The sequence below is a fragment of the Diadema antillarum genome, unplaced genomic scaffold, assembly GCF_040938485.1.
Source record: "Diadema antillarum isolate AM-2024a unplaced genomic scaffold, OU_Dant_1.0 seq00000094_RagTag, whole genome shotgun sequence".
Lineage (NCBI taxonomy): Eukaryota > Metazoa > Echinodermata > Echinoidea > Diadematoida > Diadematidae > Diadema > Diadema antillarum.
In genome coordinates this window covers 821,535-833,357 of record NW_027271183.1, presented here as the reverse complement: position 1 = coordinate 833,357, position 11,823 = coordinate 821,535, and positions in this window count along the sequence as shown.

The window sequence follows — 11,823 nt, the reverse complement described above, 5'->3', positions numbered from 1 at the left end:
TATTTAATGAACTAGTTAAGGGTGCAATTGAAATCTACCAATGCTCTTGTGTGTCACAGACACTTGTTGGTGGGAAGCTTGAATTCTGCCTTATGAAGGCCTACTGTTTATGCAGTCGAGTCTGCTGTCCGCTGGAATGGATTTCATCTTGCCGTATCTATGTTGATATTTTTCCGATTAGAGCGTTACCAAAAAAAGTGTGTCAAATTGTTTTAAGTGAGTGTATTCTAGTGAATGAGTTATAGAATTGACACCGTCAAAATATTTTCAGTGGATGTCATTGATTAAATTATTGATGATGCTGGCATTGATAAGGAAGAGTGGCTGCAAAAAGTTTGTTTTTTGTTTTTTTTGTTTTTGGACCATGGGGAATGTCTTTATGATGTTCTGTGAATTCTCCGGTGGCAGTAGCATATCAAAGGATGCTTCAGGTAGTGTAGCCAGCTTCATGCAGTTGTTTCAAGCATGGTCCCATACGTGCACATTTATTGAATTGAATTGAATTAATGAGGTTTATTGTTTCTACTGAAAATAGCAGCCCAGAGGCTGAAATACATTCAGTCTACAACATACAGGAAAAAATCACAGTGCTACACAAAAAGCACTGACATTTATGTCTGTTGCCTGTTTGTAGCTGATCAAAACATTAAGCAAAAACTACAATGGGGAATCACAGAGACAAAGAAAATGTTATTGTGCACCTCCCAAGTGTCTTGTATGCAAAGATTTTTTCTTTCTTTTTTTTTTTCCTTTTTTTTTTTTTTGCTAGCAATGTGAGGCATGTGACCTTCCTGCTGTGCTGGACAGTTGACCTGGTCAGCATGGATAAATTTACAATATTAGCAGTAAACCATTTTAGCTTCCTGTGGGCACAACGGCAAGTAAGCTAATTCACTGAGTCGGAGTAGCGTTGCAGCGAGGACATGTTCCTCTGCATCAAAGCACAAGGATGTATTATCCCCATCCCTTTATGAGTAGAGTGGAAGTATGTTGTGTGTATGTGTACGATGCTGTGTATTGTTTGTCAAAGGAATATATACTCACAGGAAGATCTGTGAAAATGTGCTACAGTGTGTCATGTTAGAATGAGCAATATTGCCACACTTTTAATGTCGCATTCTTGATGCTTTATTTCATTTAATGAGCAATGTGTACCATTCATACCAAATGCTACATTCAGTAATATGATACTACTGTGCAGCATGCTGTGTAATTGAATATTTCAAAAGTCCTATTTTATCAGTGCAGATATATATTTTAAATAGTATGTGATGCTGTTATATAAGTTGCATATTTTATGTTGCCATTTCACTCTGTCATAATTATCATCATTCAGAAGTGACAAGCCTCATATCATTTTTTGTGGTGAACGGTATTAATACTGCATATCACTTGCCAACAAATCTACTTGTGTTTAATCTGCTGTTGTTGACATTTAGTGCGTTGCGTGTATTCCATTATGTGACTGAACAGTTGTGATGTTTCACAATAACATGACCAAGACTTTCTTACATCATTCGTCGCTGGGGCGACAAGACCTCGTATCTACTAAATGTCAAAATGTTCAGGAGAGCAAAAAAATGTGGCAGCCAAAGCACTATATCAAATGGGATAGCCTTTCCTTTGACATACCGTGGTGGCTTCACTTTTGGGATAAGACAGCAAGAATTTGGACAGGACATCACTCAACTGATTATCTGACCTTTAATCAAAAAAAGTCATGTTCACTAAAATGTGAGATACAAGGTCTTGTCACCCCAGCGACATATTACTCTTTCAACAGTAGACTAAGAGAATTCATGTGTTTTAACACCAATTGAGAAGTGATGCATGAGCAAAATATATTTTGTGAATTATATTGATGCAGATATCTTTGCCGTCCTCTAGTCGTTGTTACTATTTGTTCAGTGAGTGTCAGTCTTGTGTCACAGAAAAAAAAAAAAATTCTTGTTTACAACCAAGGAATATCCTTAATGTTGGATTACTCAATAACCTTTATGCTTCAATGTAGTGCATATCGTGATGTGGCTGCCAGTGCCACGATGGGATCTGTATCATGATCAGATTTTAAAGGAACATTGAAATGTGGATGTTCCATGAAGAGACAACACACTTAGATTGGATGGATTCATCAACTGAGGAGTACCATTCGAACACATACTTTGCTACCAAGTTTCAAACATCCCGATTCGGCCATTGTGGATGTATTCACGCGATCGTGACAAGCAGCAGAAGAGACAATGATTTTTATGGTCGCAGTTGCTCAGACAGTCCCTTTTACCTCATTCCACATTAAAGGGCAAAGCATTCTCTCGTAGCATGTGATCAGTTTGGATTAATAGGGAGCTTTAGATTTTTGTGGCGCAGATGTTCACAGGGAATAAACCTGTTCTGCGCATGCAAAAATCACTTATCAAAATCGATATATCTTTATCTCGTATTGGCTGAGTTGTCACTAAGCGTTCTGGGCTACTTTTGTGTCTGCTCAATTCATAGCGCAGAGAGCTTCTTGATGCACTGATCATATGAGGGCGCCATTTTACTTTGTACGTGTATAGGTTGCGTCCTCGCATATAATCTAAAGCCACTTTGCAACATGACACAGGGAGAGAGGAGAACGGCCAACACAATCGTCTTAAACATCCATGTCGCAAATCTAGAGCACCGTATCATTATTCAGGACTACCCATCAATCTTGACATGCTGTGAAGATAGCAAATATACTTAGTATCTGCAACAAATTGCAGTACGTCGAAACCGTGGATTGATCATAAAAATCATTCCAGTTCCAAGACAACAACAGCAACAACTAAGTAAATCATACCAGTGCATACAACTCAGGGAGAGTGATGAGCAGAGTTTTCTTATGTTGAGAAGTTTGATTTGAGGTCACGTAAAATTAGACAATAGGGAGCTTTAGATTTTAGACGCGCGGACATTCAAAGGAAAAAAAACATGCTCTGAGCGTGCGCAGAAACGCGTGTCAAGTCGATCTATTTTTAGCTTGCGTCACCTGAATTTTTCACTATGCGTAGTGGGCCCTGTTTTATCAAAGGATAAAATAAATTTTAAATTTCCTTAACACACAGGCTGCCAAAGACTTATCATAGAAATCAACTTTACAATCAATTCTAACTCTTCATAAAACAGGGCCTTGGGCTATTTTTACGTCCGCACAGTTTGCAACGTAGAGAACTACTTGATGCACCGATCATATGGGGGTGCCATTTTATTTTTTATATGTTGCGTCCCAGCGTAATCTAAAGCTACTTTTCAACGTGACGCAGGGGAGAGGAGAACGTTCAGCGCACTTGTCTCAAACGTCCGCGTGTCAAAATCTAAAGCTTCCTAATGTGACTCTCATAAGGACCATCCTTGAGAGGATGAATAATTGTTTTCCCGGTCTTCAGTTGGTATGTCGGCTCGTAAGTTCAAAAAGTCTGGCTCACAATGAGAGAGTATGTTTAGATCTCTTTTTGCCTTTTGAGTAGGATATCGAAATTAAACTGTCCTTAGGACAGGTACTACAGGATACTATATCGAGTAAGATTTAGAGGGAGAAAAGACAAAGGATTAAGATGTTATTATTTTGGGAGGTGAAGATGAAGGTTTTTTCACCTTTGTGTTAATAGATTATTACTAAGGTAATGTGATATAAGGTTTCGCAGGGAGAGGTGTGATTTGGGTATATTCTATACAGTGCGAGTTTAATTTCTGCTCCCTGTGTTATTTAGATTACATATTCAATCTTGCGGATTTGGCAAACTAGAAAGGTGAATCCAGTGAGAATTGAACCCATCACATACTGCTGATCTGCCAGGCAGCAGCCCGACCAGCAGGCCAAACTGGATGCAGGAAATGCCACAGTAAGCCAGGATTGCCTTCTCCACACCATAAATATTCATGGGTCCTTCATCATCAAACTTATTTGGACATCCAAAAAACAAGCAAAGGATTGTGATGCAGAATTTCCTGACAGGCAGTATTTCAATATGCTCACAATTTTGGGAAGGATTGCAACAAAATGCTTTTTGAGGTTTTTTTTTTCTATCAGTTAGGCAATTTTTTTTTTCTATTCCAGGCGATTTCTCCGTGCGTCGGACAAAATTGATGGTATAGTTGGCAAACTTGGGCATGGGTGACATTTTACGCTGAGCGTTTCCATGGATATATGCCGCATGTTGCCACAGAACGCCAGCTACTCGTCATGTCGGGCTATTCCTGTTTGGGTTTCCCCGACCAAAACTTCTAAAGTTAACTATTTCCTCATGTTGGGGTGACAAAAGGTCTGCTTATGTAAGCCAAGTTTCAGGTATACTGTCACTGGCAGCGTGTGTCCCCGCAAAATGTAGAGTCAGCACACATGTGTATCACATAATGTAGAGTCAGCATGTGCTGTTTTAATCATCCTGTTAAAATAGAACAACAGAAGCTATGTAGATTCTTGGCTTACAAGTATGGCATGCTGTAAACTGTGTTTCCAGGTGAGCTAGGGTAGATCAGGAATGTCAGGGGTAGATCCAGGAATTCCGGAAAGGGGGCACAAAATTTAAAAAAATATAGGGGGTCGCGCATGCCCCCTTTCACTTTTTTTTCTTTATATTTCTCTTATTTTAACAAAAATAGAGGATCAGCCACTGGATGTCTATGTATTCATGACTAGATGTTACACACTCATTGTTCACATCAATTTTTTCATAGCTTCTGAAAGTACTTGTATGTGTACTTTGTTCATTCGTGAGAATAAGTTTGATTTGATGGAAAACAATTCTGTCCACCAACACCCTAAAACACACACACATACACACACACACACACACACACACACACACACACACACACACACACACACATTGCTGATACTCCTTGGCTCTCCAGCAAAGATGAAGCCCCCCCCATATAGTTTTTTTTTTTCTCATTAAGCAACTATCTGAATGCTGACTCAAAGTGTCTTATATGTGATATGTTATAAAATATGTATTATGACTTCTCTTGAACTAATGTTTCATCACAATTTTGCATGGAGACTGAAATCAAGAGTAATCACTAATCATTGCTATCATCACTATCACCACCATGATTGCTGATATATTAATTATGTATCATTTGTTCAGAGGTACTACTTAACCTGTCAATAGATATCTCTATATCATTCACACACTGTAAAGCATTTCTTCAGGAAATGATTTAGTGGACATGAGTTGTTCTTGGATATTGTGCATCAGATTAATTGTTAGGATAGTATTATAAGAAACATATGATTTCTTTATAAAAGAAATTGTGGGGGCGGGGATTGGTTGGTACAAAAGCAAGTATTCTATGATGTGATAAACTGTTCTTGATCAGTGTATGTCAGACTAAGGTTTGACAAAGACAGTGGAAATCATGAAAGACACCTCCTAGAGAAATTTATGGCTGAGTGTTGTTGGTAAGTGCCAACCAGTGCATGGAATCAAATATTGACTTGCACAGGCTGTATGTGTAGGATATGTAGCAGAGCCCGCTCTGTTATGGGAGCATTCTCCTGTGGCATCCATTCAGCGGACATGGTTCACTTAATCGTGATGGAATGTGTTGTGTAAAGCTTCAGTTTACCAGTACATTATGTTCCATTCACGTATGATTGTGACCAATTTGCAACCAGGTGCTGTTCGTTATTCCGAAGGTTCACTATTCCGAAGGTTCGTTATTCCGAAGGGTCGTTAATCCGAAACACGCAAATTCCCTATACCTAGAGGTTCGTTAATCCGAAAATGAAAAAGGGTTTGTTAATCCGAAAATTTGTGGCGTTATTCCGAAGGTTCATAATTCCGAAAATTGGTTAATCCGAAAATGAAATTCGGAACAATGAACCTTCGGAATAACGAATCTTAGGAATAAAGAGCCTTCGGAATAATGAACCTTCGGAATAAGGAGCTGTAACCTTTGCAACCACCCATGAAAAAACTTTAACAAGTTTTCTGGTGGTTTTTTTTTTTTTCTTAATAGTTCTCATATCATTTAATTTATAACCCTTTTGAGTGACATGATCGACCGTTAATGTGCAAATGTTGATGTGATCAGTGCTTGCAAAACTGCCAAATATTGTTGTATTTTTTTTTCTGTTCTCTTTTTGAAATTCCTGTAACAATAAAGATATGACACTGATAAATGTGCAAACAAAATGTGAGTTTACAGGTTTGTATTCATCGCTCAAAGTCCACCCCTCTCCCTCACAGAGTGGTTGAATGGAATTGGATTGATTGAATTTGCTTTCAATTTATATTTCTTTCGAGTATAGGTAAGATACATTAAAAAAAAACCAATTACAATAATATTGTGAATTATAGTATTATAGACAAAATGGGTCAGAGACACAGTAATGTGGGGGTTACAATGAAATATGAAGAAATGTTATGGGTCCTACATAAAATCAAGCATATGTGATTGCATGTCCCATGAAATCCACAATGTTTTAGGGATTAATAAAGACAGACAAGGAAAGACCCCAAAATATCTTTTAAACAGTTGGAAATTAGGCAGGAAAATACGATCACAACAGTTACAAAAAAAAAGTAGTCACGCGTGCAGTGTAGTTTTGAAGCATACATCTCGATGCGACCATATTCTGTGACATGTAATGCTATTGTTAAAGGGGCATTCCAGACGATTTTCATTATTCTACATCATGTAGTACATGCGGTCCTTGAGATGAGAAACCAATACTCTGAAAAACCCAAAACATGACACATTGAATGTTGATGACGTGAGAGCCTCGCATACTACATGTATTTCAGAAATGTACGTCACTGTAATTCCATACAATGCCACTTGCTTAGCAAGTTCACCTGTGTAGAATCAATGCATGCCTTCTTATTTTGTTCTGTTTCCTTGGGCCCCAACTCATGCATTCTTATGGTGAGGCTGTTATGTCATCATCCTTGTTCATTGCAATTTGTTGTAAATTTTGAAAACATTTTGATTTCTCATCCAAATCACTATAAATTCTGAAACTCGGTCCTCGGTATAAACTAATTCATACATGTAGTTGCTAAAATGTTAAAGTCTGAAAATCATTCGGAGGTCTCCTTTAATACAGTTTAAGACTAGTCGGTGTTGCCAAAGCTTAGCAACACAAAGCAAAATGAAGGAGAAAGTTGTGAAAGAAAGGGCAACAATGTGAAATAATTAAAAAAAAAACATAGATACACACCTCTAGTTCCAGATTTGTGCAAGTCTCTGTGAGTTCAAACAGTCAAAAAGAGGGAGATTTAGTATGAATGTTGAGAAATCATCTCAATGACACTACATGGAAGCCTCAACTAAAAAAAAAATCAACAAAATCAACAAAATCCTGGCCACGTGACCATGCATTTACATTTATGGAACTCCCCTTGCGTAAGGTTTACTGAATTTAAAGTGGAATACTTTCCCCATGTTCAACTTGTCCTTGATAGATCAAGTTTTGTACACTGTATTTACACACACACACAAAAAAAATGGTTACAGTTGCCTATTCCAAAGGTTCATTAATCCGAAGGATAGTAATTCCGGAAATGAAATAAGGTTTGTAGTTCCAAAGGTTAATTAATCCGAAAATGAAATACGGTTTGTATTCCAAACGTTTGTTAATCCAAAAATGAAAGAGAAAAAAAAAGTTCGTTATTCTATAGGTATTTTAATCTGAGAACGAAATAAGGTTTATAGTTCCGAAGGTACGTTGTAAGCAGTCCTTTTAATTTTCAGATTAACAAACCGTTGTACATTTTCGGATCAACGAACCTTTGGAATAAAAACATCACCTTTTACAAAAGTAAAAACAAACATATTTATTATCCATACTTCAGCGCTTTTCAATCCCTTCCCCCAGGCATGAAAGTCACCAGTGATGGGTGAATTACAACAGCACGATAACTTGAAGCAAAGGTCCAGAATATTCATATTGGTTTTAAAGGCATAATTTACCATTTGCAGATGAAACAAAAACCCAGCAATTAGTGCTTTAAAATACATGTAGTTCTATGTGAGTTAGGGATAGAAACAGCCACTGTAAAAAATTTGAATCGATGTTAGATATACAAAATGTGAACAATAGTTATAATAAGAATGCTTCCAGACTAAACCGTGTACAGTTATGGTTTATTGAGAAAAATACTGATCTCTCCTTATATTTTAGGCTTTATTGCGAAAATTTTATATAGTATGATCTTTTGTTATACAACAGACATACACATATGCATCAAATGTGATATCTTGAACATTTTTAAAATCACTGCTCTAAAAGGCAAACTGAGCCTTTAATTCCGAACAAGGAAATTTAGGGCAGAATTTGTGTGATGATATGGGCGCACCATTAAGTGATGACGTCACCACGTGACGCCATTATTCACTCGTGGTTGTGACTAACGGCAATGTTTTGTGAAAACATGCGATTTGTCAAAATTCCAGAACTTTCTCCTTGTGCGCCTGATTCTATAACGAAATTTCTGCCATCGTGCCTTCTGGACTTTTACCTAAGGACTCGAAATTTAACGTATTTATTATTTGTTAAAGGATATAATTTGAAGGGTATTATAATTCTATTATAGAGGATGCAAAATGGCAAATTGTGCGTACACGTTGCCTTAAATTATGAGAAGATATAGTTTTCCTGACATTAAAAACATGCGCAAAAGGACGCAAGTGAACAATTCTTCTCATACATATCAGTTTGAGGGTTGGTGTTTTGTTTTTGTTTTTGTTTTTGTTTTTGTTTTTGTTTTTGTTTTTGTTTTTGTATTTGTTTTTGTTTTTGTTTTTGTTTTTGTTTTTGTTTTTGTTTTGTTTTTTCTGCCTAAACTATAGACTGGGCCTGTTAAGTTTCATTCCACCTCATGACTGAACTTGGTTACAGTTTGGCTTCACTGCAACTATAAATATGACACAACTAGAATGGAATGAGTTTAGCAATATCGGGTATGAACTATAAAAAGAGTTATGTAATTTCAGATTTTCAAATGGTTTTACAAAACAATGATGTTGTAGGTCCTAGCTCCAACTAGTGTAATTTCCAACGCTAGATGATGAAGATATGTCGTCACTTCATCACAAATAAAACCTCCTACTAGTCCGTATTCAAGTTTGTTAGAAAAAGAATGAAACTTCTCCTTTGCTCTTTGTTTGTTTTTTCTCTGCTTTAGTTAATTAAAGCCGCCAAAAACACGAGGTGAAATCATACATTTTAAGGCCCAAAGCGGCACAAATACGCATTCCTGGAGGAAATTTTGTTCTTCATGATTACTGAAACTCATTCTCACGTCAAAGGGGCTAGTTTTTCTATAGTCACATTGAACAGGCACAGATGTCATTTCTCTTTTAAGTCGTTGTATGTCAGTTTCCAGTTTGGAAAAGGAAAAACAAACAAACAAAATCGGGTCTGGATGGTCGGTCCAACATGCTGCAGAAGTCGATTTCAATGGCAAAACGACTTAACTCCATTCTTGTCAATTTGAGATAATACCTCAAATACTATTTACTATTCAACGTGCTTAAAAACAAAGAAAGTCATAAGAAAACATGGCACATTTTTCATCATAACTAAGAATATTCGTTGCTATGCAACAAGTGAGATACTTTAATCATTCCTAGTTTTAAAATGGCGCTAAACCCGTTTTCGGATCGAACTCTTTATATCAGCATTTTTTGTTTTCAAATTAGGATTGAAAAAATAAAACTGAAATGCTTCAATAAAGTTTGAAAAAAAAGCGGGAGTGACCATGCAGATTTACAATACTAGTACTCAATATTTCCCTTTTTATGCAACAAAAGAAAAAGTTTAAGTGGTGTGGTGATAGTACGTGGTGTAAGGATAAAGATTTCAGTAAACATCTTATATTAGCATGTATTTGTTCAAGCATCGCTTGACAGCCGCAGCGTAAATCTCAAATCTCTTTCATGTTGTTGTTGACTTCTTCTTGTTGTTCTTGTTGTTGTTTCTAAAGGGCCCTACATTCCAAACATCATCGCAAGGCTCAGTCAGAAAGTTCGTCAATATCTGAAACTGAGCCTCCACAAATTTCGAGTGTTATGTCTTTAAACTTTTTTTTTCTTGAGTGTTGGGGGATTTTTTTCTTTTGTTGCATCACAGAAGCAATGACGTGCACGCAGGGATCTTCTTGAAATAATACTGAAAGTGATATACTATATCATGCCTCGTCATATGACATGGAAGCAACATAAAAGCAATTAATCCTTTGATGAGCGTTTGATGAATGATTTGCAAACACTGAAGAAATGCCATTTAATCAGGAGGGGATTTTTTTTCTCCACATTTTAATCAATACTATATCACTGTCATACTTAAGAATCGCAATCTGCAGTAACAGTATCCATGCACATATTCATTCACAATGATATATCGTATAACGTACACAATACATAGAAGGGTATATTGGGGTTCTTTCCCCTTACATTATGTCCAACCATTTTCCCCATAACTTCGTCAATACACAATCACATTCAGTTCCTTGAGAGGAGAAAAACAGAAGTACTACAAAGAAAATTGAGAGTTATACATTATTACAGTATTAGATAGCGTACTGCAGTAGCAGCCGCCGCAGTAGTAATACAGTTAAACCTGTCTATAGCAGCCACCCAAGGGAAACGAAAAAGTGGCCGTTATAGACAGGTGGCCGCTATAGATAGGTTCTTTAACATGCTTTTTCTCTCGGAGGGAATTGCTTTTAGTGGTTGTATACGGCAGGTGGCCGCATGATAGACTGGTGGTCGCTCAGACAAGTTTGACTGCAGTGGTAATAATTGCATACGCACTGGTGGTAATGATAGTAGCAAACGTGATAAAAAATAAATGATTATTAATATGATGATGGTAATGTTAATGATGGTGATGGTGGTGGTGGTGATGCACTGTGGTGGTGATAATAACAGAGACTCCAACTCTCCCGCCAAAAGCCCTTTTTTTTCAGAATCTCCCGTTCTTCCGCTTGAGATTTAATTTCTCCCGCTTGAAATGATTTCTTACTTCATTTCATTGTATGTTGAAAAATAAGCCTTAGATAGCACGAGAGAGCATCTAAATCCCTAGACCGGAAGGTACTTCGCGCACATTAAGTTGGAGTCTCCCGTTTGCTAGGGGTTTCAGGCGGGAGAATCTCCAGATCAGAAGGTGCTTGGGGTTGGAGTCTCTGTTGAATAATGATAATATTCTTGATACATGTCAAGTTCAGTATGCATTGTCATGGATGATATCGAGGAAAGCTATAAAAGTTTAGTATTTTCTCGCAATGTTTTATTTGGAGTTGTCTTATTCCCCCCCCCCCCCCCCCCCACTATTGTCAGGAAAAGTAAAATGAGAGTGAAATTACGCGAAACAAATCAAGATGTTTGAGCTTTCATCCAGATCAGACCTAAAAAGAGTCTGGAAAATTGTGGAGCTTGAAAGTTTCACGTGTTCTAAGTAAAGGTAGTCGAAAAGACAGTACGTGGCTAACATTGCAAATTGCAGGAGATAATGACGTGGTCGTCTTACAAGACATCCATAGACCCGCGCAGACATCTTTACTAAATTTCTTTTAATGGCTTTCAAATCAAATAAAATACGCGTTTTCCTTCAAATGAAATGGATCAATGAAACTCTTCTGTGAGACTGTGTGAAACAGTCAAATTCCACAACTTCTTATTTTCTGCTGCAATTTGACAAAAATGTCTACCATTCTGCAAATTTAACATATTCTTACCGCATCTGCTTGTCTCCACAAAGACAACTCAAGTATTGATACTTTACCTACGGCACTGATCAAGGTTATTGAAATGCGCCATCTGTTGCCCGGAATCGTCCAACTTCCC